Raw genomic sequence first — 19,438 nt, 5'->3', positions numbered from 1 at the left:
AGCCAGAGGGCAGTAAAGCTAAGGAAGAAGCCCAGACTTAATTATAAAGGGCAGTAGAGTTCCTGGGAAGAGGGGAAGAGAAATCTAATGAATTGGGCCAGCAATTCAATTTAATTCAATAAGTAGCAAAGTTCAGGGAAGGTTAACTTTTAGCTTCATCTATAGGCCCCACGTTTGTTATGCCAAGCGTGGTTGGGAAAGAGTAAAGTTATCAAGACCTGGCTTGAGGGCATACGTTTCACTGAACTCAAAAGCCTTGAGACACCAGAGTCCAGAGAACTCTCTCTGGACCTGCCAAAGTAGCCCACGCCTTGCTGTTACATGGTAAAGCTACTTTCTAGCTTAAACATATAACTGAAGCCTCTGCCTTTCAAGACAACACATGCACCTTTTTTCACACTTCGCCTCATGGCCAGTCACCAATTACCAAAGCCACAATATGCCTGGGGAAGTGCTGGGCATTCTTCTATGATACGGGACATAATGCTTTGGCAAGGATCTCTGGAAACAGTATTAACATGCAGCTCTTGGACTAAGGAGAGAGTAATGGTCCACATTAACGTAAACAGGAACACCTGTGTAGATGCTGAGAGGATCAAAAGCCTCAGAGAGGTAGGCATGTTAGAGTGGATAGAATGTAAGACTAGAAGATCCTCTAGCTTCCTAGGTTCTGCAGAAGGACCTGAAAGGCACCCCATGTACCAAAGTGATACAGAATGCACTAGTGAGAAGAACACAGCGTTACTGCAAAGTTCAGTAGTTGCTGTCCCATAACAGGGGTGGTGGTAATACTGTTATAGGACCAAGCTCACTGATCACAATGAGGATTGCCTACTCCCCCTCCCTCCATAACAGAGGCCAGGTGGACGTATTTAACCAGAAGCAAGTAGAGTTACAATTATCCTAACAGAGACAAGTTGAAGTAAAAGCCAAGAAAGCCTGACTGCAATGAGGTATGCATGTGGTTAATAAAAGTCAGTCTCTAGGGTCAAGAGAGTTGGATAGCCAATGACGTTTTGCTCAATTTACAAAATGGACGGGGGGGGGGGAGGGAGAGGAGCGAGGGAAGAGACAGCGAGGAAGAGGAAGAATAGGGGAGGAAAGGGAGAGATTTATCAGGACGTCTCAAAGGCATGATCCTTTGCCAAGTTTATGGGCCTGAGCCTATTTCCAAACCCCGATCCCACTGACAAAAGGAGATGCCTGCAATACCACATCAGAAACACACAGCCCAGATCCCCGTGGCATTTACCACTGCTGCTGTCGCTATCTTTCACCTGGGGCTACACAGGGGTAGAGCGCAGTCTCCAATCACCAGACCACAGAGGAAGGAAAGTAGCCCGCTTTGTTCACAGGCAGATTAGCTCAGTTTGGGGATGCAGGCTAAAATGACCTGCTGCTGTCCTTCTGCCCCACTGAAGACAGCAGTGAGGGGAATCCTCTTACTGAGCAAAGCTCCAGGTAGTGTGCTTTGTGATGGAGCCCAAGGTAAAAATACTTAAAGACACATGCAGCAACAAAAGACTTGGCTAATCGGTCCAGGCCTGGGAAGAGAAAACTCTGAAGATCAGGCATGGGGAGTGTCAATGAAAAGTTAATCAGTCAATCTAAGAAAGGAATGTAAAATTTTATTTGAGCCAAATTGGGGGATTATAACCCGGGAAGATCACTTTGGAAAGCTCTGAGAACAGTTCTGCATGGCAGAAGTCAAGACACAGTTACGTAAGGTTTTTGAGACACAGGACTGTACTGTACATGATGTATTATGACAGTTTCCACAATCCAGATCTAAGCACCACGTGACCCCTTATAAAGAAAGAACATCATTTTTAAGGAGCCTCTCGTTGATACTAGGAGAATGTTGCTCTTTATAGCTGAGCAGGTATTTCTGCCGATGGGGGAGGTATGGTGGATGCACAGTGCAGATACACAGTGCAAGGTAAGGGGAAGAGAGGAGGCCAAAGGACAGAGGAAATTTGTTTAAATTTTTCTTGCCTTGCCATAAAACATGAATTTTATGTCACAGAAGGGACATGTTGATGGTATTATTGAAGTGGGTGCAGAGGGCGAGGTTCTTTGTATTTCTAACTAACCCCACCAGAGAGTATCCTCTACAGAAAGGGCACTATGACAACCAAGACGACAGAATTATTGGATTAGTAACTCTGATTTGATCAGCCGGCCTGTGTCTTCATCCACCCCAGAGTAGACACAATAGTTTCAAAAAAGACTCCTCGTGTTAAGGATGGAAGATATACATGGGACCAACGGCATTAAGTTCCCACACAGCCAAACTAGTTCAGCCACCGAAACGTCCAACCTGCCAGCCACAGACACCAACACAATATCCCGATACAGCTTCCTACCTAAACGAAACAGATCAGCTACTTGGTGGTGGGACCGAACCCAGTTCCTCTTGCTCGAGCACAGCAAGCCGGAGCGCCAAAACCTCAACGTTTGCAGCATAGTGAGGGTTTACTTACCAGGCAGCCAGGCTTGGAGACGGAAGAACAAATCTCAAATCCACCTCCGTGAAAGCAAGAGAGCTGGACCTGAGTTCTAGGATAACAAAGAAGCAGGGCGGTGTGAGGCACGAGCGCGTGGGCAGCGTGGCGAGCGTGGCGAAAGGCGTTCTGCGCAGGCGTAACTAAGCTATGGGCCTCCCACGCTTCCAAAAGGGCATGCGCGGACACTTGCGCATGCCCAGTTGGAGGGTCAGGGGTCCTATCCAGTCTTAACCAGCTCAGCTGGAACCAGGTGCAGCTGATTCCAAGTTCATAAGAAACGACTCAGGCAAACATCTTATTGTTTAGGCTACTTGCCATTTGGAGGACAAGCAAGTTTAAAAGAACCTTGATTAGTGAAGGCAGGTGAAATGGATTTAACCTACGGTTTCAGTGACACATTGATTACATGCAACTCCTTCTACCCTGAAAAAGCCAACGGTTAATTTTGAACAGAAAGAATACGTATCTAGGGCATAGGTTTGCCTTTTCTGCTCCACTATTTAAAAAACGTAAAAAGCATTTAACCCACTGGCAGACTCAGCATGACACTGCCCTGGACTTGGACAAAGGCACCACTTTTTAGCAAAGGGGTGCAGTACGATGCTCATGACCCTCGACTCCTCTGGTCTTATCAGTTATCACGACTCCCAGTAGCTGTGTCCCCAAGGGGTAGAGTATATACATCTAGCAGCCATGCATGGAAGGAGAAAAAAGAAAAAAAAAAAAAAAAGAAACTATACATAATCTCATCAAATAGTTGCATTATTTTAAGAAAGATTAAGTAAATTCCCAGTGTTGAGATAGCTAGAGTGAGAATTTCAACCTTGAGCTCTTTGACTTATCATTTGTCTCTCCCCTGTGCATCGCCGCCTTTCCATATTTACACCAAAATCAAAGGAGTGAACAAAGAGGCAGGACAGCAGAGAAACAGCACGTAAAACATCGACCAGCTTAAACTGGTTTTGCTTCCTTAAAACAGGCTGTTGATTAATCAAACCTGGAGTTACTTTACACCCACAGCACTGCGCATGTGCAAGGCGGGGACCCAGGCCTCCAGGGTGACACGGGGAACAAGAATCTTCAGAATGTGAAACTCAGGGGTGTTGCCACCTGAGCCCTTTATAAAGCGGGAAGTCCCTCAGTAAGGAAAATCCAGTTCCCAGCAGCTTGATACCCACACAGGGGCTGATTTGAGACTACCCAGTCAGCTTCTGCTAAGTTTGAAACTCCCTTAGCCCCTTAAATTTTACCTCAACCCTGGATGAAGGAGATAGATTTGAATCCCGCCTCCCGCCTCCCGACTAGCTGACCTCACAATAAAGCTCTTTCTTTTCTCAAAAGCCTGTGCCATAGAATTGGGCTTCCGGCAGAGAGTCCTTTCTCGGTATCAGCAGAACTAGCCTCTCAGGGATAGATGACCCATGTTGCACGTTAGGGCCTCATTTATATACAACAATGTTCACACTTGTTTTAATATTGATAAACTGGAATCAACATAAACATCCATCGATAGGGACATTCGTTATATAAAACATGGTCTATACATATGATGGATGAGCATGCAACCATTTAAAATCGTATTTTTTTATTGATTGATTTACCCAGATTGTAATTAGTGGTCGCACCTTGCCTAGAATACAGGATGTTTTGGGTCTAATCCAGTGAGCTATTGATCGCATATTATTGGATTGGTCTTGATTTCCTTAGACATAACACACGAGTACCATCTCTCTGCCATCCCCAATCCATTACCCATCCTTCCAAATTATATGTTTTAGGTTGGCAAATGTAATCAAGTCCTGATTCGTAATTATTATGTGTGTCTATAAGTCACAAATAAATTTCACATCTGCTATTATTAAAAACTAATATATTTTATTTTGTTTTTTAAGTACATAATGGTATAATTATCACTATGTAACATTTTAAAAATAAGAATAAATATAAAATGTATAGCATGATCTCATAAACATTGGTTATTAACCATAATATAAAATTTGGTGCAAATGTATTTCCTTCTTGTACTTTTCCATATTTTTCAAATAAATGTACAATTTTGTAATCTGAAAATGAGAGCTATATTAAGGCAAAAATACAGAAAAGTAAGCAAGAAAAAAGCAAAAAGAACATGTTAAATGATCTAAATCTCTACCCAGGATCTCTTGTGTACCTGATTTGAAACAGTTCAAAAATATTTTTGGAAGCAGTGTTTCTTTGTTGAGCATATTTTCATAATCTCTAACTACATTGAAGTAAATAACATTTCTCTTAAGTGAATGCTAGCAAAGTTGCTCTCCAGAGAACAAAATTTGCTTGAAGAAAAACAGGGTCCATTAGGATTTAGGAAGAACACAGAAGTTAGTACCCAAGGTCAAATGTGAGCAGGAATGGCTTCTAAGGTCTGGTATTGCCTCCTTCAATCTCATTCCTCCTAATTCTTCAATATTAGTTTACCAGTGAAGTGGCGGTGAATATTTTCACATTCTTTCTCAGTTAACAAGAATTAAAGCTCCACCCTGATGTATATAAAAAAGAAATAAGGATAAATCAGGCAATTTATTACTTAGAAAGCCACTTTCCACCGTTTTGTCTGTGTTCTCTCCAAGTGATACAGTTACATTGAAGACAGCTATTCTCTCCAGTTTTATAACAATTGACATAAAGAAATAAATAAAGCCTTGGACATGATGCATGGTATTAAATGCCTCCTCTTTTCATGCAATGATACTTTGTAGTGGCTGTATCAGAGTCCAATCATTTCTTTTATTTTTTTTTTAATTGAAGTATAGTCAGTTACAATGTATCAGCTTCTGGTGTACAGCATAATGTCCCAGTCAATCATTTCCTATTTTACTTCACCACTTACAGGCGGTAAACTATTATGGTTTCTTTGTTCATTGGTATGGTTGACAAATTAATAGATACTGTTTGTTACCTGAATAGCCACATTAAAGTTCAAAATCGCTTTGAAATTACTACCCATACTAAAGTAAGCCGTATCATCAGAAGGCAAGGAAGGGGTTATTTAATGTCTAGCACATTTAACCATATTTGAAATGATTAAATTCCCAACAGGAATCCATTTGCACACTCAAAATAGGATCTACTTCAAGGACTGTTTGTTTATAGAGGGGTTATTTACAAAGAGTGGGAGTAGGGTAGAAAAGCATAGTGCAGCAAGCTGGAGTGACCTGAAGATCAAAGGGAAAAGAACAGACTAGTTCCTAGAATCTGAGAGGGAAGTGTCCTAAAGAATCGATAGTCTTGGGAGAAGCAGGAATCTTCAGTTGGGAGGCACAGCCAACCCAAGGCATCCTAGCAGGGGCAAAGCTGGGTTAAGCCCCCCAATCTCACTTTCCCCCTTCCCTCTGACTTCCTGCTTTGCTTGCCCATTTTCAAAATCCGATCTGATACAGAAGGCAGGGACACTCCAAAATACAACCTATAAATTTCAGCTTCTCAGGAGGGCAGAGAGCAGGGGAACAGCATAAAATGTGTAACTGGAGGGACAAAAAGAAAACATCCCACGCCATCAGTGATTTTTTTCTCTTTCAACTTGAACATTAAAAAAAAAATAACAATAATGATAATGGTTTATACTTGGGTAGATCTTTAGTTAATATTTTTGTAATTTTAGAGAGTCAGACTAACTTGGTATGATTTCTTCATCTAATACAATCTGAGATGATATCCAGAGGAGAATTTTGCTATCTGAGGGCTCCTAGATATCCAATAATAGAAGTCTGAAAAAAAAAAATTGGCCGGTTAACATTGGTTAACCAGTGAAGAAAAGTCTCTATTTTTAAGGTGTAGTTTGAATTGCTGTCAAAATTATTCATGTTCCTATTGAACAAGTCAGTTCTGTAAAGTTTGCTGTGAGAAATAATAGTTCCCACCTCCACTGTGCTCAATTATCCCTCTCTTTTAGAATTTTATTTATCTCCCTTGCTCTACATAACATTCTTGTGACTTCTTGATTGTCCAATTTCAGGTATTTATTAGTTTGCTAGGGCTGCCGTAACAAAATATCACAGGCCTGGTAGTGTCAACAAAGAAATTTATTTTCTCACAGTCCAGAGGGCAGAAGCCTGACTGTAGGGATTATAGGAGACAGATTATAGGAGTTGGGGGGAGGACAGGATGAGGACTGGTTTGTTATGTAGGTATTTGCTTAGCTCTCTTGTTCTCATTTATCCCCATGTGCTCTATCCCAAAGGCCCTGCTATTATATCTGCTCTCTTGCTCTTTTGGGGGGCTGGGAAGTCGCCCCAGCTGTGATGAGAGGGGAGGAGGTCTATGGATCTGACTGCTTGTGAAACAGATTTAAAGTCATCCTCCTTTCAAGCTCCTCCCACCTTCAGAGACGCCTGATCTGACAACTCCCAGGAGTTTGGGGGGATTATGTGATATAAATGGGATTACTTTTTGGTATTTCCCCATTGCTGGATTAATTCTCACTTTTGACAGTATGCTGAGTAATTTACCACTTGTCTTTCAGCATTTCAGCTTTGAAAATTGTGTTGCTCAAGTTTCTTTTCCTTTTCTCCTGACTTTATGAATCTGCATCTTAACAAATATTTCCTTTTATTGTTTTAATGGGTTCTCTGGAGAAGGCAAAAGTGTATGAGATTTATCTGCCAACTTTAACTGAGTGTCCAATTTTTTTGCTGTTTTTTAAAGAACTAAATAAAGTCATAGTTGGCAAAAATTCTAAAACAGTATTGCAGTCCACTCAGCAACTACCATCAATGTTTTATTTTATTACTAATGTAACAAAGACCTTTTTTAAAAGGGGGGTTAAAATACTCTCAAGCTCATCCTGCCTCTTTTTCTTACTTCATTCTTAATATGGGGCAACTCTTATATTTCCTAATAAAGTAACCAAACCATTCAGAATTATTGACCTAAAGCTTAGTAAACTGTGACTCAGTTCTTTTTTGCTAGTACCCCTTCGTCCTTCCCTCTGCAAAAATAAACCTCCACCCTGACCTCTGCCTTATAGGATCTCAGTTTTTTAGTCTCATTATAGTTATTTCTTTGAAAACTTGCCACTTCCTTGTGTTTGATTTTCACTTAAGTACTGATGATGTCATCACATATATACGCTTGCCTGCTCATTGGTCAGTCAACTTTATATTCACAAGGCTTACGTGGTATGGTGTTGCCATATTCAAAATAAGCTATTGAACATGCTATTTCAGAATAAGCATGTCTATACGTTAACTCCTCTTCCTCCCAGGATATGTATCTTTTCCGTACTCCTCAATTTTCTTTTAAGAAAGTATCATTCTTCTGATGACTGATGTTAGACAGTAGACATTTTCCTGTCTCCATCATCTTGCTACATCTAATATGCCAATCAATCCTACCGTATCTTTCTTTAAATAATCTCTCAAAATTTCCACTTCCTCTGCTTTCCTGGTATCTCTATTCTAGCTCATCTTCATGTCGCTGAAATCCCCACTCAGTAAGCACGAGACTATTCAACAAATTTGTGTTATATTATCGAAATGATAGATTTTGCACACATCTTAATCTGAAATGAATGTTGGAAATGTTTCAACCCCAAATTAAGGTAAAACTTGCTTCTATTAATTTAATCCACATGAGTATCACAATTTATTGATATCTGAAAGTGGAAGGAGAATAAACAAGAACGAAGTGAATAAGTAGTCAGTGTTTTATTATTATTACATCATCGATTTAATTCATGTGGACTTTGGAAAACACTTTCCCCCATATCTATTAAGGTAAAAGCATATTAATATTTATTAAACATTGACTGGTTTATTCACTACCTACTATGTGTCAATTATTGTGCTGGGGTTTGGTTGTACTTGGTTAAGGATACACATTTAAATAATGAAATTGGAATGTGACCTCCCATGTTCCAAGACTAGCAGGAATGACAAGCTTTTATACAACAGGATGTGATATGATGTGCTAAGTGCTAAAATAGAGGTAGGGAAAAGGCAGATGGGGACAGAAAGAGTGTTATTTTAAACTCCAACCAACAAATTCCTGCTGTTAAGGAAGGCTTCTCAGAGGAGGAAGCACTTGGAATGAGCATGGATTATTGTGGGGGATGGCATTCCAAAGTGAGGGCATCAAAGAGACAGGATGATGTGTTCAAGCAACAGTGTATTAATTATATTTTCACAATTCATCTTTGTATTTCTATCACCTCGGATATATCATGCCTCATACTATGTACTGATTAAAATGGTTTTGAAAATTCATTACATTTTATTAACTTAAATGGATGCACCATACATATTAATTAAAAAAAAATACACCACAGGGTAATGCCCTTGGTTTTTTAATAGGTATAATTTTTCTGTGCTCCTGGAACTATGTTCTATATGCCTTGGTTCCTTCCTTCTGAGTGATGAATAGCTGTGTTGAAAATGGCTGAGATTCATGCAAACAGCACAAAATGAACAATCTGTACAGTATGTATGCAAAGTAGGAGGTTTTGTAGAAAGAGCGCTGAACCAGAAATCAAGAAACCAAGGTTCTATTCCCAGACTTGTCTCTAATTAGCTGTGTGACCTTTTTAGAATCAATTATCATTCCTGTGTCCCATGTTCTTAATTTAAAGAGTGACTGCACTAGATAGCGACCGTGTTTCTTTTCAGTTCCTAAGTTATATATGTCAGTAAAATGACAAATGAACAATTTCCCTTGCCTCTATTCCTTCATACTTGTGTCTGGCAAGATTTGACCTTTGTTTCTAAGGTCAGCACAGAAGCTGGCGTGTCTCTTTTCTGAACTCCCAAAGAATTGGATTTCTAGCTCTCAGGCTTTAGTGTAGAATGAGATTTAGAGAATGAGCTCTGGTGTCAGACTGCCTGGTTTTACAATCCAGCTTTGCCACTTACTTGCTGTATGATCTTGAAAAGTTTTCTTAATCTCTCTGATTGTCTTCTCAACTATTTATGGGGATTCCGATAATACCTAGCTCATAAAGATGTGACTGAAATGGGTTAATGCTCTCAAAGGGTTTAGAAGAGGAATTGGCACAGAGTTCAACAGGTAATAAATTATTATTTCTTAAGATATTTACATTCCCAATGACACCTAGAACATGCCCTGCAGAAAGAATTGGGAAGATACAGGATGGATAAATAGCTGAACTCTTTTGCAGGTGTATATTTTTGAATGCTATTGTTAAGTGTTTTTAAAAAGTTTTTCAATCTTACAATTTTTATAATTGTTCCTTGTCAGCTATAGGAACACAATCTGACTAGCATTGACTTTGTGTCATGCAACCTTGCGAAGCTAATTAGTCTAGTGGCTTTTTTGTAGCTTGCTTACTGGACTGATTGGATGACTGTTTCAGGTTTTCAATGCACGTGTAGCTGTGGTCTGCATAGAAAGGTGACTTGAATTCTCTTCCAATTGGCAAGGCTGTTTTTCTTACCTTACTGCAGTGGCATGGGTCTCTAACACGATGTTCAGTTGAAGTGGTAAAAATGAACACTCTTGCCTTGATGCTGATCTTAGAGAAAAAGCAGTCAATCTTTTACCTTGATGGATATGTTAGCAGTGTATTTTTCCTAGATTACTATTACCATGGAATACTTGCAACACCCCAAAATGTTTTCTAAATATAATTAGGCATGAATTCACAAAATACAAGTTATAAAACACTGCTAAGAGAAATTAAAGGAGGCCTAAATCAATGGAGAGCTATACTATATTCATATATTATAAATTGACAATTATTCTCAATTGACCTATAAATTCATTGCAAATTCAATAAAACTTCCACAGGCTTTTTAATGTAGAAATTGACAAGATGATTCTAAAATTTATGCCAATATACAACAAATCTGGTAGAGGCAAAACAATTTTGAAATTATGAACACAGTAGGAGGACTGTGACTACCTACTTTTGAGACTTATAAACTACCTATTATAAAGCTACTACCACAGTCAAAGAAATATAGTGCTGATGTAAGGAGGCAGTTATAGGTAAGTGGAACAGAACACAGAATCCAGAGACAGACTCACACAGTTATGACCAATTAATTTTCAAAAGTTACCAAGGTGCTTCAATGGGAAAAAAACAAGTCTTCAAAAATAGTCCTGAACAAACTACATATTCGTATAGAAAATAATAAACTTGGACCATTATTTTATGTAACACACACAAATTGACTCAAAATGAGTCACACACCTAAATATAAAAGCTAAAACTAAACTAAACTAAAATCTTTAGAACAAAATATAGGAGAAAAGTACAAGGGTTCCTGATAGGCAAAAATTTTTAGGGCACAAAAAGCAGTAACATGAAAAATAATTGGTAAATTGAACCGCAACAAAATGACAAACCCTTCAGAACAGTCTACAAAGAAAATGAAAAGGCAAGTCACAGAGGAGAAAATATGTACAATACCTGTATCAGACTTTGAATCTGCATAATTAATTTTTTTAACTGTTAAACTCAAAAATGAGGAAATAATCCAATTAAAATAGGCAAAAGATTTAAACAGATGCCTTGCAAAAAAAAGTGATATAAGTGGACACAAAATGTACATGAACATGCTCTACATCATTTGTTGTTAGAGAAATGCAAATTAAATCCAAAATTAGATAGCGGCTGGTTAAAATGGCCAAAATTCAAAAGATTTACCGTGCCTCCTGTTGGTGAGGCTATGGAGCAACTAGAACTCTCATTCCTCACTGAAGGGAATCTGAATTCTATCACCCCTTTGCAAAATAATTTTGGTGGTTTATTAAATAAATAAACATATGTATAATAAAACCTAGCAATTCCTATCCTAGGTATTTATGCAAGAGAAATGAAAATACATGTCCCCAAAATACTTAAAAACAAATCTTCCTTGAGCATTTATTCAGACATCAGGGGCATACCCTATGACTGCTTTTATATGAACCTTTAGAAAAGAGAAATTTAATTTATAGTGGAAAAAAAGCAGATTAGTGATTTCCTGGCATTGATTGTAGGGGTTTGAATTGACTGAGAAGGGACATGGGAAACATTTTTGCGTGATGCAAGTGTTCAAAGTTTAATTGTGGTTACTCATTAAAATATACACTTAAATGGGAAATTTTATTGTATGTAAATCAAACTGAGTTCATTTTATTGCAAAAAGGCTTCAGGGTGTGTTTTTTTTTTTGCATAGGATCTTTAATGAAGGGAACTATTCATCTGCAGATTTATCACATCCTTTCATATCCTGTGGTGCGAATTACCTAGGCAAGCCCCGAAGCTAAGCTAGTCTTCTTAACCTCATTCTCAAGTAATCCTTCTCTTTACTAAGATTCTAACGTGCCTAGTTGTGGGAGCTTCAAACTTGTGGAGGAAAATAAACCCATGTCCTCACACGTAGCAGCATTTCTGCTGTCATATCTCCTCTGGAAATAAATTTGCTGATGTTAAAGTTTGTATTTAGAAGATATACTCTGTTTAAGCCCTTCATGCACTCCACTGTATTTCAAATGAGAATTGTCTGATTGAACATTAAAAAAATTTAAAGTGCCTACAACTCTAGAAATAACCTATGATTATATTCTATACAACCTGACATATATTTTCAAGGGGATTTAGAGAGATTTAGAAAGAAATTCTATCAAAAATATGAATTTAAATTAGAATTATTTCCAAATGTTTGCCCTTCCTTCTTTCTGTTCCCAGAAATTACCCCCTTTGCTGGGTCCATAAGCATAGAATTAATCACGATGCAGTGAGTATGGCAGTATAGTTTAGAATAGACAAGTCATATAATCATTCATCAATTTCCTGTAGAAAACATTAACTTTTACTTTATTTCCATCAAGTTAAAATTATCATAGTACTTTTTTAAATGATCACATTTGCCCTTATTACAAGTGTGTGCACTTTACTGTAAAAGTCAAAACTCAGGCAAAGTTTACTGATACTCCATCAGAAAATGATGTAGGGATTAAAGTAGAATATATCCAGTTTTCCATCCCATAAAAGTGAGAACCTCTTGATACAGGATGCCGGCTGACTTGACTCTTCAACATGTTATCTAGACAATTTATTTGGTGCCCAGCTGAATGATACACATATTAAAGTGACCTTGTTGGACTGGATGGCTTACAATCTACTGTATCTGTTTATATATCCACTTAAAAACCTTTGGTAAATTAAGCATTGATTATGATTTTCTTGCCACATATTCTTAAAATCTACGTTTATGACTTAGTATAACATCCTTTTGTTCAATTATTCAAACTCTAACATTGCTATTTTGGGTGTTGCAAATTGTCTGCAGATTTTTATTTTATTCAAATAAGTATAAAATCGCATGTAGCTGGAGATATCCCTATTGACTATACATATGAACAAGCTCAAAAGCTTGATGTAATCCCTCCGAAGATTATAAGACTCTGCCTAGACATAAGAATTCAATAATGAGCATGTTTTATGAACTGAAATTGATGAGAGAATAGTTCTATGTAGAGTCTAGATACTTTGCAGCTTGTGACTTGAAGTCAAATTGTTTTTCCTTTCATAAAATATATTTCCTGACTACAAGTGTCTATCCACTAACGATATTCTATTCATGGATAAGAATAATGCCACCAAAGTTTTGAGGGAAGAGAAGTACGTAACAGTCTAATGAATTTGGGAGCATACACCATCACTATTTACCATCCCTAATTCCATGTCCAAGTAATACAGCTCATTATATAGCAGAAATCCATATACAAGCAATGTTTTAAATTTATACTGGTAAACTATTTTTATAGTGCCATTTGGGTCTCTCAATCAATTCTGAAATCTTTCATTAATATCTATGCCTATAAACATGCCTCTAAAATGATGGATAAAGTCAAAGTTCTTTTAAGATGATGTTTTATTACCTTTCTGTAACTTAGCTTGTTTTAAATTATGTTTAGTCACTTGATAAATGTTTCTCGTGTATTCCTTTTCTCAAGGAGTAATGCAGGACGGAGCAGTAAAAGGCATTGTATTTAGGGGCAGAAGATGGCGCCTACTATGGATCTATGAAGTGAGATGCAAAGGGAAATTGAATACTATTCCATCTTTGCAGAATTTGAAACATGGTGAATACTATTATACAGGTATCAGGTTCTGTGGGAGTAAAGAGGAGAAAGCATGGTGCTTACGGTTCTGAAGAAAACTATTCAAGAGTAGGGTGCGTTTGAGCAAGGAGTTGCCAGGTAGAGAAGGGGAGGAATGGCATTTAGATCAGAGGATAAGGACACAACAAGAGAGAAATACAAAGAAAATTAGGAAATATTCTGACAACACAGATGTATGTTGGTGGTCGTTTTGTGGTTATGGGGAGGGAAGGGATGTGCGAAGACTGGAGGAAATGAAGTGGAACCACTGCAGGGAGCATTGTAATGTTATGTTCCAGATAATGATGAACTCTTTAAGAAACCAGCAGAGGAGTGAAGTAAATCTGTATTTTGAAAATCTTTTCATTCCTAATATATCCCCATGCACTGTAGACTTTATCCTGGTGGAAAGAGAACTTGTTGCAGGGAGGCCAGTTAGGAGACCACAGCCTTGGGCCACATGGAAAAAGAGAGTATTTAGAAAGAAGAGGAAGGAAAAGGAATGCATAGATTTGAGAGTCACTTTATACCTTGTTACAAACACTTTACCTTTGCTTACAAAAGGAGTTAGTCAACTTTTCATTGACGCAACACAGAGACGCTACAAGTATTTCACTTCAAATTCTTACTTTACCCTATTCAATTAAACGTTCTCCTGCAGCCAAGGGCCATACTGTTACTTCAGGAAGAACTGTCATATTTTTTCCTCATCCAGGCGTTCCACCTCATTATCTAAAAAATGACTCATCTTGTTAGGAACACTCACATCCTAATATATCATTATGCTTCTCTGCATTTTCCTACCTACGGCAGACTTCATTTCTCTTTTTTCTTTGCTCCCATGTTAGATTACTTAAACCTTCTGTTCTATCTTTTTTTTTTTCTCTCTCTCTCTTCTACCTTTACTATCTTATAGGATCCTTGAGGGTGGGGATCCTCCTGTGTTTGATAGTCTGTGAGACATTTCTTTGATCATAAACACTCGATAAATGTATGCTGAAAAGAAAGATAATTGACTCAAACTCAACACTAGTTAATTTCACAATATTATCTTCAAGTGATAAGAAACTGCCAGCTGATATCTGTCACAACACAGAATCTCTACTGTATGATTTTTATGGGTATATTTATCTTTATTCATGCTTATATGCAAAAGATAAGCATACCTTTAAATTCCATCCGTAAATGTGAGAGTTAACTCATGTTCTCAAAGATATTGTGCAATCTTTCATATTTATTACAATTTTGATTATGAAGAGGTTTATCATAATATCTAAGCTTTGGATTGACTTATTCAGGATACCATTGTTACTAATAGCAACCTATTGGTCATATCGAGTTTTACTAGATTTAAACAACATCATTTCAATGATTAAAACAGAACACTAGATGGAAGTTTATACTTAATTGCACCATAGTTTATTAATAAGACTTTGAGTAATGAGTCTTGACAAGTTACTCTAACTGTACCTTCATTATAAAGGCTATTTTGATATGAGAACTTGACTGTAAAAAAACCCCCAAAATTAAGTCTTTAACGCATGGTTACCCATTACTTCATGAACACTACACCACTTTGTACTCAAAAATATGGTAATATTTTCCCATACATTACAGTTGTGATAGATTGTACTTTTCAAAAATGGCTACAACAGTATTTTTAACCCCATATGATCTTCTAAAATCTTGCCCTCCTCCATCAAAGGTTGGAGGCTATGTCTCCTCCCCTTGACCTTGGAAGAGCCTGCTGAGGCAATGATAAAGTGGAAGTAGCACTATGTGACAGCCAAGGTTAGACACAAAAACAATAAAGCTTCTGTCTGGGTCTTGTTCTGGATGTCTGCCCGGCGAATCCAGCCATCATGCTGTGAGGAAGACCTGGCCACATGGGGAGGCCTGCATGTCTGAGCCCCACCCAACAACTGGCACCGACTGTCAGCTACACGAGTTTATGTCACACGGCTCAGAGGCAAGCCTTCCTCGCCAAACCCTAACCATGTTACAGATTAATGAGCAAAATAAAATGACTGTTATTGTTTGAGGCCATGCGGGATTGATAAAAAGCAATAGTAACATGAACAAAAGTAAATAAAATGTTCATAAGAGGTCCAGCTTGCATTTTAGAGCATCTCCTTGTAATGTGAATGTGACCTCCAGAACAGCAGTGCTCGCTCTGTTTGGTTGGCTTCTATATTCTTGGTGCTTAGAACAGGACTTGGCTCAGCATACCCAGTACATAAAGTAATAATAAATTTATGATGAGATCGATATAAATCAAGGATGATAAAGGCTTTTGAAAAAACATGCAATCAAAAATATTTGCAAAGTGACATTTGTCAGAATGTTCCTCAAATTTATGAAAGTGGTAGTATGCTTAAGTATTAGCAAAAAAAATTTTTGTACATTTAGAGCTATCAGAATCTCAAACTATAGCACATACCCCCTTTTTCACATTCAATTCATATTTTGTTTCAAATATACATTACTTATGTTGACCCTCAACAGTACTTCTAGTTTGCACACCAATTTTTGATTTAGTTGTCCATATTTGTTCATTTAATATTTTACTAGTACCTGAGATACAGGAATTTATTTAAATATCTCAAAAGTGTATATTCATGCATTCTTTCAAATATTGCATAATACTTGTAATTTTTATTCAAAATGTGTTATCTTCCCCAAAGCAACTATATTTCTGAGTTCTTGATTTTTAATGTAGGTTGCAAAGTAGGTGTGTCTTTCTTAATGTTTTCTCCTAGATGAAAAAGTCCCTACAGACATTATCCAGACAAAGATTCAGATTCAGTCATGTGTTTTTCGCTTTACTGCCCCTTTTTTGATGCAAAACATATCTTCTCTAAGCAACACATAAGGTTTTAGGGAAAAATTCCATAACTATGAAAAATGTTTTATTATTTACTCTGCATTGTGATGCAGAACTCATTCCAAGTGTGACTGACAAGGAGGAACATTAACTAAATAGGCAGAGGCACATAAAAATCAGTGTGAGAAAAATGGAGTAAAAAGTCACTGAGTATGATATTATTAGCCAATTCATATTTCTGTAATATAAATTTATCTATGATGAATCTTAAAAACTTCCCACAAAGATAGTCAACATGTTCTCAAAAACAGCAAAACCAGTCATTGACAAGTCAGAGGAAATTTTGAAATTTAAACATTTTTAAACGGAAATTTATTAAAATATCAGAAACACCATCCTACTTATGGAAATTCTATGTGGGACAGAAAATTATGAAATAAAATAAAATATCTTATTAAAATATTTTTATTTATTTTACTCAAATAATTATCTAGCTATAGTAAGTCCCTTAACATTTGTCAAATGACAAGATTCGTGTTTTAAAAACGAGAAATACTCTATGGTTAATGTTAAATTGCAGAGTTCACACTGTTTCACTTTGAAATTATCTCCTTTGGGAAGCTTTTGGAATTAAAAAAAAAACAAAAACGAAATAAAATAACAACATCAGAAACCTACCGAGAATGGATTTTGTTCTAACCTGCTGCACTTTTTATTTTTTCCCAAGGTGGTCTAGCAAAGAATGAAGATGAACAGCCCTGTTTTTCAAAGGCAAATGTTTAAGAGCCTTACCCATGCAGACACTCTATTTTACAGACACTATATTTTAAGTTGTTGACACAGTATTTCACACTGCATACAATACATAAGTGATAAACTTCATTTTGTAGATGCATTACATTCTGAAACTTATAGGGTGGTTCTTAAACTGACAAACACCCCAAAACATATAGAACAAAATGTTAATATCACTGAATAAAAAATGCCAAATTCATTGTCTCTTCTAATATTTATCAGAATTTATGAACAGGATAAAATTGTACCACAGTCTATTTCAAGGAGCTATTAAACTGAAGAGAATTTCAATATGATTCTCTTCTAGAAAATGAAGAATGCCAAATAGCTAATTTTCTACTTTCCAGACTAACTTTCCAGACTAACAATTTACAATAATGTAAATAATGTTACTCCAAAGGGTGAATAATGAGGATAAAAATCTATCTTATTTTTTCACGGTCCCAAATATCTATTGAATCCTTCAATTTTATTTAATCTTCTTCTTGAACACTTCCTAAAGTAGTAAGAAGTGATACTTAATAGAAGGGCTTCTGAGATCTGCCCTCTACTTCTATGTTCTGACTTTGCTTAGGAAACAATGAATGGGTTGTAGATCCCCATTTGATTCCCATTTCCATACTTTTTTTTTTTTTTTTTGCTGCTGTACCTTCTGTCCAGAAATGGTCTGAATGCCATCTTCACTTGACAGAATCTGGCTTGAAGAACTTAAAACTCAGTTCAGGAGTCTGCTGGGTGACCCCAAGACTGCCCTCACTTTCAGGGCTTGGCTCGAGAGACTCACGGGATACACCACAGAGATTTACTACAGCAAAAGAGTGAGACTACGTACGTGGCTGGATCACCTGAGGAAAAGGCATAGTGCTTGGAGGAATCCACTTGGTGGTCTTCTTATGTCTCTCCATCCCATCCAGTGTCACACAGAGTCCACTTCCTCCAGGCACAAAATATAGCAACGTGTGTCGATGCTTCTGCCCAGAGAAGCCCATGAGAGACCTAACTGGGAGCTGGTCAGGCAGGCACCCTCTGCCCAGCACCTACTAACATTCCAGACGCCCAGAAGGAAAAGAAGCGTTCAGCATAAACCATACTGGTTGTGCCGTCTGGGCTGAGGGAACCTTCATCTGCTAAGTATTGACTGGGGGCCAGGTTTCCAGGTGCCAATCAAGGGCCAGTCTTTCAAGCAGGCCTTTCTAAAGAGAGCAATGTCAGGCCGGCTATAGTAACTCTTTTCTGCATAGGAAGTAATCCCCTAAGGATTTAACTCTGGTTCCTAGAGAGGGAGATGCTGCTCTTCAGTGCTCCCAGGCCTGGATATCTCCTCGTATTTCCTACTTTGGCACCAACACTAGTACCTTGAGCCTTTTCTCCCACGTTGCTCCTGATATATATATAGGAGTTTAGCAAATAGTAATTTAGCAGATAGTAAGCACTTAGAAAAAGCTTGTTGAAATTGTAAATAATAGATTATCAAGTCTCTTTACTTTAAGGTTTAAAATCTGTAGAGTTCATCCCCTTTCTGTCCTGAACAATTCGTTCCTCATATCACTGAAGTGGCTGAACAAATATATGTCCACGTGAGACCTATTTTGGAAAGGTGGGAAGGAGGCTGGTTGAGCTGTGATGACCCCATGCAGGGTGTTGGAGCTGCATGAGGTAATGAGGGATTCCATAGGGTAGGGGAACCTGCATAGGATGTTGGAGCCCAAATATGATGAGGAAGGTGTCCCGATGGGGAGATAAACCAGAATGTTGTGTCACAGCCTAAGGGGTGAGGAGGGCAGCCAAGCAGGAGGAGGTCGAAGGGAAGATTTGGGATCTTGGGGCAGGGAGGGGAGGGGGACCACACAGTGGTGGGCAGTGTCTGGTGGAGAGTACTGGAAGCGAAGTATGGGGAAGAGTGGCAGCAATGAGTGACTGGCTCCACAAAGGAGGATCAACGAAACAAATAAACATATGTAGGGTGATGAGAGATAGGACTCTCGTTGTCAGAGAAAGGCTCTCCAACCATGCGAAGCTTGGGCTGGGAGTACTGGGGTGAACTAGTGGTTTTTAAGATGGAGAGAGACAGAGACAGAGATGAGACAGAGAGAGACAGAGATGAGATGGAGAGAGGCAGAGACAGACAACAATTTACATGTATATATTTAAATTATTTATAACTTAACAGGCTACATATTTGTTGCTATTCTCTGTGATCCTACTGTATGAATATGAGAGAATTTTAAAT

The sequence above is a fragment of the Camelus dromedarius genome, chromosome 7 (genome assembly GCF_036321535.1).
Source record: "Camelus dromedarius isolate mCamDro1 chromosome 7, mCamDro1.pat, whole genome shotgun sequence".
NCBI lineage: Eukaryota > Metazoa > Chordata > Mammalia > Artiodactyla > Camelidae > Camelus > Camelus dromedarius.
The sequence above is the reverse complement of the archived record's forward strand: the minus strand, read 5'-3'. Positions refer to the sequence as shown.